This window comes from Triticum dicoccoides, chromosome 1B, assembly GCF_002162155.2.
Source record: "Triticum dicoccoides isolate Atlit2015 ecotype Zavitan chromosome 1B, WEW_v2.0, whole genome shotgun sequence".
Classification (NCBI taxonomy): Eukaryota; Viridiplantae; Streptophyta; class Magnoliopsida; order Poales; family Poaceae; genus Triticum; species Triticum dicoccoides.
In genome coordinates, this window is record NC_041381.1 from 452517742 (window position 1) to 452529350 (window position 11609).

Genomic DNA, 11609 nt, shown 5'->3' on the forward strand with positions numbered 1-11609 from the left:
GAGAGGTATTGAAGTTGATAAAGCTAAAGTTGATGCTATTGAAAAGATGCCATGTCCCAAGGACACAAAAGGTATAAGAAGTTTCCTTGGTCATGCCGGTTTTTATAGGAGGTTTATTAAGGACTTTTCCAAAATCTCTAGGCCTCTGACTAATTTATTGCAAAAAGATATTCCTTTTGTCTTTGATGATGATTGTGTAGAAGCATTTGAAATACTTAAGAAAGCTTTGATCACTGCACCTATTGTTCAACCACCTGATTGGAATTTACCTTCTGAAATTATGTGTGATGCTAGTGATTATGCTGTAGGTGCTGTTCTAGGGCAAAGAGTTGATAAGAAATTGAATGTTATCCAGTATGCTAGTAAAACTCTTGATACTGCCCAGAGAAATTATGCTACCACTGAAAATGAATTCTTAGCAGTTGTGTTTGCTTGTGATAAGTTCAGACCTTATATTGTTGATTCCAAAGTTACTATTCACACTGATCATGCTGCTATTAAATATCTTATGGAAAGAAAGATGCTAAGCCTAGACTTATTAGATGGGTTCTCTTGCTCCAAGAATTTGATTTGCATATTGTTGATAGAAAGGGAGCTGAGAACCCCGTTGCAGACAACTTGTCTAGGTTAGAGAATGTTCTTGATGACCCACTACCTATTGATGATAGCTTTCCTGATGAACAACTAGCGGTCATTAATGCTTCTCGTACTGCTCCTTCGTATGCTGATTATGCTAATTACATTGTTGCTAAATTTATACCACCTAGTTTCACATACCAGCAAAAGAAAAAGTTCTTTTATGATTTAAGACATTACTTCTGGGATGACCCACACCTTTATAAAGAAGGAGTAGATGGTGTTATTAGATGTTGTGTACCTGAGCATGAACAGGAATAGATCCTATGCAAGTGTCACTCTGAATCATATGGAGGACGCCACGCTGGAGATAGAACTGCACATAAGGTATTGCAATCTGGTTTTTATTGGCCTACTCTCTTCAAAGATGGTCGTAAGTTTGTCTTATCTTATGATGAATGCCAAAGAATTGGTAATATTAGTAGACGTCAAGAAATGCCTATGAATTATTCTCTTGTTATTGAACCATTTGATGTTTGGGGCTTTGATTATATGGGACCTTTTCCTGCCTCTAATGGTTACACACATATTTTAGTTGTTGTTGATTACGTTACTAAGTGGGTAGAAGCTATTCCAACTAGTAGTGCTGATCATAACACCTCTATTAAGATGCTTAAAGAAGTTATTTTTCCGAGGTTTGGAGTCCCTAGATATCTTATGACTGACGGTGGTTCACATTTTATTCATGGTGCTTTCCGTAAGATGCTTGCTAAGTACGATGTTAATCATAGAATTGCATCTCCTTATCACCCGCAGTCTAGCGGCCAAGTAGAGTTGAGCAATAGAGAGCTCAAATTAATTTTGCAAAAGATTGTGAATAGATCTAGAAAAAATTGGTCTAAAAAACTTGATGATGCATTATGGGCCTATAGAACTGCATATAAAATTCCTATGGGTATGTCTCCGTATAAGATGGTTTATGGAAAAGCATGTCACTTACCTCTAGAACTCGAACATAAAGCATATTGGGCTATTAAAGAGCTCAACTATGACTTCAAACTTGCCGGTGAGAAGAGGTATTTGATATTAGCTCACTTGATGAATGGAGAACCCAAGCCTATGAGAATGACAAGTTGTTCAAAGAAAAAGTTAAACGCTGGCATGACAAAAGGATACAAAAGCGAGAATTTAACATAGGTGATTATGTGTTATTATTCAACTCTCGTTTAAGATTTTTTGCAGGAAAACTTCTCTCTAAATGGGAAGGTCCTTACGTTATCGTGGAGGTCTATCATTCCGGTGCCATAAAAATCAACAACTTCGAAGGTGCAAGTCCGAGGGTGGTGAACGGTCAAAGAATTAAACATTATATCTCAGGTAATCCTATCAATGTTGAAACTAATATTTTTGAAACCGTAACCTCGGAGGAATACATAAGGGACACTTTCCAGAGCATTTCAGACTCCGAAAAGGAATAGGTATGTGGTACGGTAAGTAAACCGACCCCAAAACAATTCTAATGGCTATTTTTATCCGTTTTGGAATATTTAAGAATTTTAGGAAAAAAAAGTAATCCAGGAAGGACACGAGGCCTCCACGAGGGTGGAGGGCGCGCCCACCCTTCCTGGGCGCGCCCCCTGTCTCGTGGCCACCTCGTTTGCCTCTCGGACTCCGTTTTCTTGCACGTTACATATTTTGGTCGGTAAAAATTCATTATATAATCTCCCGAAGGTTTTGACCACCGTATCACACAAATATCCTCTGTTTTCGTTTCAAGCTGTTTCTGCCACAGGTTAGAGTGATATGTCGTCCCAGGATTCGGAGGGAGAAAGCTATGTGGCTGATTTTCTTGCAGACCCTAAGGTCTATGGGGATTTGGAACATGGTGGCTGGACCACTGAGGAAGAGGAAGACTATGAACCTAAGGGAAAGGAGGAAACGAGTTCAGACGAAGACAAAGCCCCATTACCTCAACTTGGGGACATGCATGTGGAGTTTAAAAAGTCAAGCCTCCCTAACAGAGCAAAGAAGCCAAAGATTGAGTTTATCCCTTTTCGTCTCTTACAGGAAAATAAACAAGAACTATGCAAAAGAATATTGAGTCTTGAGTAGGAGATCGATGATCTAAAGGAGCAGAATACTATTCTCAAGCGTAAATTGAGGAACAAGCCTACATCATCAACAACTCCTACTTCACCCACTCCGAGGACATAATCACATGGGTATGGGCACTCCCCTTGGCAACTGCCAAGCTTGGGGGAGGTGCCCCGGTATCGTATCACCATCACACTCCTATCTTTACCGTTTTACTTAGTTCGATCCTTTTAGTAGTATCTTCATCAAGTAGATTGAAGTTTTAGTATCAAGTAGTTTTTGAGTTTTGCTTTGTGATCTCTTTATGTAATCGAGTCCGTGAGCTATCTATAATAAAGATTAGTGTCGAGTCAAGGGCTTTGCTATCTTGCTATGATCTTGAGGAAGTAGAAAGAATAAAAAGAATAAAAGAGTTCATATTGATCTTATGGATAGTAATGACTTCACACATAAAAAGTATGAGGCATAAAAGTTGTTGAGAGTTGACAAACATAGTTTTGGTCATCATTGCAATTGATAGGAAGTAATAAGGAAAGAGAGGTTTTCACATACAAATATACTATCTTGGACATCTTTTATGATTGTGAGAAATCATTAAGTATGACATGCTAAAAGAGTTGATGTTGGACAAGGAAGACAACGTAATGGTTTATGTTTTCTCACATCTCAGTTAAAGTATATTGTCATTGATCTTCCCAACATGTTGAGCTTTCCTTTCTCCCTCATGCTAGCCAAATTCCTTGCACCAAGTAGAGATACTACTTGTGCTTCCAAATATCCTTAAACTCAGTTTTTGCCATGAGAGTCCACCATACCTACCTATGGATTGAGTAAGATCCTTCAAGTAAGTTGTCATGTTGCAAGCAATAAAAATTGCTCCTTAAATATGTATGACTTATTAGTGCAGAGAAAATAAGCTTTATACGATCTTGGTATGGAAGCAATAAAGCGACAGACTGCATAATAAAGGTCCATATACAAGTGGCAATATAAAGTGACGTTCTTTTGCATTAAGATTTTGTGCATCCAACCCTAAAAGCACATGACAACCTCTGCTTCCCTCTGCGAAGGGCCTATCTTTTACTTTATGTTTTTACTTTATGGTTGAGTCAAGGTGATCTTAACCTTTCCCTTTTTCATTTTATCCTTTGGCAAGCTCCTCGTGTTTGAAAGATCTTGATATATATATATATCCAATTGGATGTACGTTAGCATGAATTATTATTGTTGACATCACCCATAGGTGAATACATTGGGAGGCAACACAATAAGCCCTTATCTTTCTTAGTGTCCAGTTGAATCTCTATAACCACAAGTACTGCGTGAGTGTTAGCAATTGTAGAAGACTATATGATAGTTGAGTATGTGGACTTGCTGAAAGGCTCTATTCTTGACTCTTTCTGATGTTATGATAAATTGCAATTGCTTCAATGACTGAGATTATAGTTTGTTAGTTCCCAATGAAGTTTCTGAACCATACTTGACATTGTGAATTGATTGTTACTTGAGCATAAGAAATCATATGACAAAATCTATATATGTTGCTGTTATAAGAATGATCATGATGCCCTCGTGTCCATATTTTATTTTTATCGACACCTCTATCTCTAAACATGTGGACATATTTATCGATTTCGGCTTCCGCTTGAGGACAAGCAAGGTCTAAGCTTGGGGGAGTTGATACGTCCATTTTGCATCATGCTTTTATATCAATATTTATTGCATTATGGGCTGTTATTACACATTATATCTCAATACTTATGGCTATTCTCTCTTATTTTACAAGGTTTACCATGAAGATGGGGAATGCCGACAGCTGGAATTCTGGCTGGAAAAGGAGCAAATATTGGAAACCTATTCTGCACAGCTCCCAAAATCCTGAAACTCCATGGAAGTTAGTTTTGGAATTAATAAAAATTATTGAGCAAAGAAAGCACCAGAGGGGGCCCACTCCCTGGCCAGGAGGGTGGGGGCGCGCCCACTGAGGGAGTCCTGGATAAGGGGGTATCCAGACAGCCGGACTATATACTTTGGCCGGACTATTGGACTATGAAGATACAAGACCCAAGACTTCGTCCCGTGTCCGGATGGGACTCTCCTTTGCGTGGAAGGCAAGATTGGCGATTCGGATGTTAGATCCCCTTCTTTGTAACCGACTCTGTGTAACCCTAGCCTCCTCGAGTGTCTATATAAACTAGAGGGTTTAGTCCGTAGGAGGAGAACAATCAGAATCATAGGCTAGCTCTTAGGGTTTAGCCTCTATGATCTCGTGGTAGATCAACTCTTGTATACTCATATCATCAAGATCAATCAAGCAGGAAGTAGGGTATTACCTCCATCGAGAGGGCCCGAACCTAGGTAAAACATCATGTCCCCTGCCTCCTATTACCATTAGCCTTAGACGCACAGTTCGGGACCCCCTACCCGAGATCCGCCGGTTTTGACACCGACATTGGTGCTTTCATTGAGAGTTCCGCTGTGCCGTCGCTATAAGGCTTGATGGCTAGTCTCGTTGTCAAGGACAACATCACCTATGGGGAGCCCTGGCTCTAGGCCAAACCCTCCGACTAGGCAACTTCATCATGACCGCCCGATCGGCTGTCACGCCGACGATGACTTCTCGGGTCATCCAAAATATCCTCCATGTCAATTCAGAACTAGCCGAACAGATGGATCCAATGGAGCTCTCCTCCCTTAATGAGCTCTTGGATCGCATCGCCGCTCTAGGAGTCGCTATAGGCTATGATTGGATTGGGTCTAAACCTGACCAATGGGATATTAAATCTCCACCGGTCACCCATGAGATAGCGGTAGTGGAAGAGCCACACATGGATTATCCCTCCACTTTGAGGACGAACTATGTCCGGGTTACCGAGCTCCCTGAGCCGGATACCCGTTCACGGGAGGACATGACCCAGACCCCGAACTTCGAATCGGGCAGCATGCCAGAAAATTTGGGCAACATCCCGGAGTCCGAGCTGCCAAGCCCGGAAGCTCCTCTGCCCCTGGGTGTCAGATCGGGTCAAAATTCGGATTTAAAAACGCCCGCCCACCCAGACTTATGCCATCTATCCCATATCAGACAAGAGCCCCAAGAGATGGTACATCGCTACTGGGCCAGATTCCTCCTTGTGATAAACAAGTTCAAGGACTGTCGCGAGGAAGACGCAGTCTCACTTTTCTGCAAAAATTGCACGAACAAAGGGATCCTCAATGCCATAAGTCGTTGTGACATAGTACACTTTGCCGACTTAGCGGCCATAGTACAGAAGTACTGTGCGATGGAAAGCGCCTGGAAAACCCAAACAGACTTCTGGGATAATCCAGCTCTCACTAAACCCTTCGCCCGAACTAAAAGGGCAAACTCTCGTAAGTTACCCAATCCAATTCCCAAAAAACCAAAGCCCACTCCAGGGCATGGAACCGTATTGGAAGAATGTCTCAATGGGCCATGCAAAATTCACAGCACGCCGGATACCATGCCAGCGCATAGCCTTAGAGCATGTTGGATACTCCGGCAGGTAGCAAAAAGCAGCGAGGATCTCCTTGTAAACCTTAAAGCAGAGCAACATCCTGCCGAAGACAACAATGCGGTACTGACAGTCTTTGAGACTTTCGTCTCAAACAAAAGGCGCAAGCGAGCTCATCGAAGTTTCACTGAAGTCTGCCACATGGCAGAAATAAATCCGTGGAGCGACACTACTATAACCTTCAGTGCCAGTGACGAACCTCAATTCCAAACAGTCTGGGCACCAGCTGCTTTGGTCCTTAGCCCAATCATGGACGGCTTCTGGCTCGCTAAAGTACTCATGGATGGCGGAAGCGGTTTAAACCTCATCTACGAAGAAACCCTTAACAAGATGGAAATTGACAAAAGCCGCATTGAGCAAATCAGCACGACCTTCAGGGGAATCATCCCTAGGAGGGAGGCACGGTGTGCGGGAAAAATCACACTGGATGAGGTATTCGGCACGCCGGAGAATTATAGGTCCGAAGAAATCACATTCCAAGTGGCCCCGTTCAGCAGCGGATACCACGCCCTTTTAGGGCGGGATGCATTCACGAGCTTTCAAGCCATACCCCATTACGGGTACATGAAGGTCAAAATGCCCGGACCCAATGGAATCGTCACTCTAGTCAGTGACCCGGACGTCGCACTCTGCACCGAAAATAAAACTGCCGCACTAGCCCTGGAAGCGTTATCCAAAGCCCTAGCGGCCGAAGAACTAACAATGCTGCGTGCCACAGTGGATAGAGACGACGTGATACTCGACAAGCGACCCAAGTCCACCTCTTTCAAACCCGCGGACGAGATAGTCAAATTCCAGGTCCACCCAACGGACCCCACAAAGACAACCTCCATTGGGACACAGTTGAGCCCCACAATGGACGCCATATTGCGAGACTTCCTACGGGAGAATTGGGAATTTTCGCCTGGCATCCTTCAGACATGCCGGGCATCCCACGCAGGCTGGCCAAACACAACCTCAATATACTGAAAGGATACAAGCCAGTCAAGCAGACTCTTAGGCGCTTTTCATAGCCTAAGCAGCAAGCCATGGGAGAAGAGCTAGCCAAGCTACTCGAGGCCGGATTCATCAGAGATATAAAACATCTAGATTGGCTAGCAAACCTGGTAATGTTACCAAAGAAGGACAAATCCTGGCGCCTAGGCATGGGCGTTCGGTATAAATCGAAAGTTCGGTTTCTACCATTCGGTATTTTTGTAAATTCGGTTTGCAAAGAGGAAAACCGAAAAAGACATCACCAAATAGAAAACCGAAAATTCGGTTAACTGAGTTTTTCGGTTTGGTAATCGGTTTATACCGTACATCGTATATATGCCAAAGAATAAGCTGCGTGGCTCGCTTCCTTTCCACCTGCGCTCTTAAATAGACTAGATATCCACCTCCTTGCGCGTGGCTGCCCGAGGTGGGACTAAAGGACTAAACAGCAGCGCCTCGTACAAACGTACAAATGGACTGCAATCAGCCTCACACAAGCCACGCCAACTTGCCAGCTTGGGCCTTACATGCACATCCTCGCTTGTTGGCTTGGCCCATGGATTTTTTATGTCGCGGACGCAGGCGCTCGAGGCCCTAGCACGGGATTAGCTCCATGTTGGCTGCACATCCACGCGTCTCACCTAAGTTCGTTTTTTCTATTCAGTAACCATGCTAAAACCGAACCGAACGAATTAAGTTTGGTTAGTACAAATACAAACCGAATTTTTCTGTAATAACACTAAAAAACAAAATTTCGGTTTTTCCGGTTTCAGTATCGGTTTGGTCTTCGGTTCATCAGTTTTTATGCCCACTCCTACTGGTGCCTATGCGTCGATTTCAAAGACCTCAACAAGGCCTGCCCTAAGGATCCCTTCCCCCTCCCCCACATTGACCAAATCATCGACGCCACCACAGGACATGACTCACTATGTTTCCTTGACGCATACTCCGAATACCATTAGATAAAGATGGCGGAATCCGACCAAGCGGCAACGGCCTTCATAATGCCATATGTCCCCTTCTGTTTCAACACTATGCCTTTCGGGCTCAAAAATGCCGGTGCAACCTATCAACGCATGATTCAAACATGCCTAGAGAAGCAAATCGGCAAAACAGTGGAGGCATACGTGGACGACGTGGTCATCAAAACAAGACACGTCGAAACTTTAATAGATGACTTGAGATTCACGTTCGACAACCTCCGAACATACGACATCAAGCTCAACCCGGAAAAATGTGTTTTCGGCGTATGATACGTCTCCAACGTACCTATATTTTTTTTATTGTTCCATGCTATTATATTACCTGTTTTGAATGATTATGGGCTTTATTATACACTTTTATATTACTTTTGGGACTAACCTATTAACCGGAGGCCCAGCCCATATTGCTGTTTTATTGCCTGTTTCAGTATTTCGAAGAAAAGGAATATCAAACGGAGTCCAAACGGAATGAAACCTTCGGCAACGTGATTTTTTGGAAGAATATCATCATGGAGACGTGGAGTTCAAGTCAGAAGATACTTGAGGACTCCATGAGATACAAGGGCGCACCCCCCCTTGTAGGACGCGGCCCCTGTCTCGTGGGCCCCTCAAGCACCCCATGATCGACTTCTTTCGCCTATATAGTCCCATGTACCCTAAAAACATTCACAAAGAAGATAGATCGGGAATTCCGCCGCCAGAAGCCTCTATAGCCACCAAAAACCTCTCGGGAGCCTGTTCCAGCACCCTGCCGGAGGGGGATCCCATCACCGATGGCCATCTTCATCATCCTGGCGCTCTCCATGACAAGGAGGGAGTAGTTCACCCTCGGGGCTGAGGGTATGTACCAGTAGCTATGTGTTTGATCTCTCTCTCTCTCTCGTGTTCTCTATCGTGTTCCCTCTGTGGCACGATCTTGATGTATCCCGAGCTTTGCTATTGTAGTTGGATCTTATGATGTTTCTCCCCCTCTACTCTCTTGTGATGAACTAAGTTTCCCCTTTGAAGTTATCTTATCGGATTGAGTCTTTTATGAGAACACTTGATGTATGTCTTGCCGTGTTTATCTGCGGTGACAATGGGATATCATGTGCCTCTTGATGTATGTTTTGGTGACCAACTTGCGGGTTCCGCCCATGAACCTATGCATAGGGGTTGGCACACGTTCTTGACTCTCCGGTAGAAACTTTGGGGCACTCTTTGAAGTACTTTATGTTGATTGGATGAATCTGAGATTGTGTGGTGCATATCGTATAATCATGCCCACGGATACTTGAGGTGACAATGGAGTATCTAGGTCACATTAGGGTTTTGGTTGATTTGTGTCTTAAGGTGTTATTCTAGTACGAACTCTTTTATAGATCGATCCGAAAGAATAACTTTGAGGTGGTTTCCTACCCTACCATAATCTCTACGTTTGTTCTCCGCTATTAGTGGTTTTGGAGTGACTCTTTGTTGCATGTTGAGGGCTTGTTATATGATCTATCTATGTTATTATTATTGAGAGAACTTGCACTAGTGAAAGTATGAACCCTAGGCCTTGTTTCCTATCATTGCAATATCGTTTACGCTCACTTTTATCACTTGTTACCTTGCTGTTTTTATAATTTCAGATTACAAAAGCCTATATCTCCTATCTATTTTGCACTTGTATCACCATCTCTTTGCCGAACTAGTGCACCTATACAATTTACCATTGTATTGGGTGTGTTGGGGACACAAGAGACTCTTTGTTATTTGGTTGCAGGGTTGTTTGAGAGAGACCATCTTCATCCTACGCCTCCTACGGATTGATAAACCTTAGGTCATCCACTTGAGGGAAATTTTCTACTGTCCTACAAACCTGTGCACTTGCAGGCCCAACAACGTCTACAAGAAGAAGGTTGTGTAGTAGACATCAGCGTACCCTCCGGGAAGATCCTCGGCTTCATCGTTTCCAATAGAGGAATCGAAGCAAATACGGCAAAAATCCGACCTCTGTCGCAGTTGGCTATCCTAACAGACCTCAAGTAGATCCAGAAATTAACTGGATGTGTGGCTGCCTTAAGCCGCTTTATCTCCCGATTAGGAGAAAAGGCACTACCTCTCTATCGCCTTCTTCGATGCACCGATCACTTAAAGTGGACGGATGCGGCCACGACCGGACTCGATGAAATAAAGACCCTATTGGCCAGCAATCCAGTCCTGACCATGCCAAATACTGGCAAACCTATGCTATTATACATAGCTGCAACACACCAGGTCATAAGCGCAGTGCTCGTCGTCGAATGAGAAGCAGACGGACACAAGTTCCCGCTCCAAAAGCTGGTATGTTATGTGTCCACTGTCCTCACTCCATGCAAATCCCGATACCCACACTATCAAAAGATAGCATACGCGGTCTTCATGGCATCCCGGAAGCTGCGACACTACTTCCAAGAGTGTTCGATTATGGTGGCCTCCGAAGTACCACTGAATGACATAATAAACAATCGTGACGCCACGGTCCGGATTGCTAAATGGTCTTTCGAGCTCCTTCCGTTCGACATAATATACAAACCACGGCAGACCATTAAGTCGCAAGTACTGGCCGACTTTGTTGCCGAATGGACAGAAGCCGAACTCCCTAAAGAGTATGGCGCGTACTCTAGTTGGATCATGCACTTCGACGGCTCTAAAATGCTGGCTGGATTGGGAGCGTGTGTAGTCCTGACATCCCCCACTGGAGACACGGTCCAATACGTACTCCAAATATTATACATAGACTCCAACAACGTAGCCGAATACGAGGCTCTGTTGCATGGTCTTCGGATGGCAGTCTCTATGGGCATTCAACGCCTAGAAGTGCGCGGGGACTTGAACCTCGCAATATCACAAATAAACAGAGACTTTGATGCCAAGGATCCGAAAATGGCGGCCTACCGTAATGCCATCCTCAAAATGTCAGCTCGGTTCGAAGGACTCAAATTCCACCATGTGGTCCGAGAAAACAACCAAGCGGCGGATATTCTCGCCCGCATCGGCGCTAAACGCGACCCCGTCCCACCTAATATATTCTTGGAAAGGCTGTTCAAGCCATCCGTGATATGGGAAGAGGAGACCGGCAACACCATTCCGGCTCCGAACACAACCCCAGATTCCGAACCATCTGACGTAATTAGGGGCTCCGCCACCGAAATAACACTTTCGGCCCACGAAATCATGGCCGTTATCGCCCCTTGGACCAAGCCCTTCTTGTCCTACCTAAATAGGCAAGAGCTCCCCGAGGACCAAAATGAAGCACGTTGTATTGTGCGGCATTCCAAGGCCTACAAAGTCCATGAGGGAGAGCTCTATAGAAAAGTGCCACCAGAGTGCTCCAAAAATGCATCTCCGAAGAGGAAGGGCGGCAACTCTTGGCTGAAATCCATGCCGGACTCGGCGGGCAGCACGCTGCAGCCCGGGAACTTGTCAGCAAAGCCTTCCGTACAGG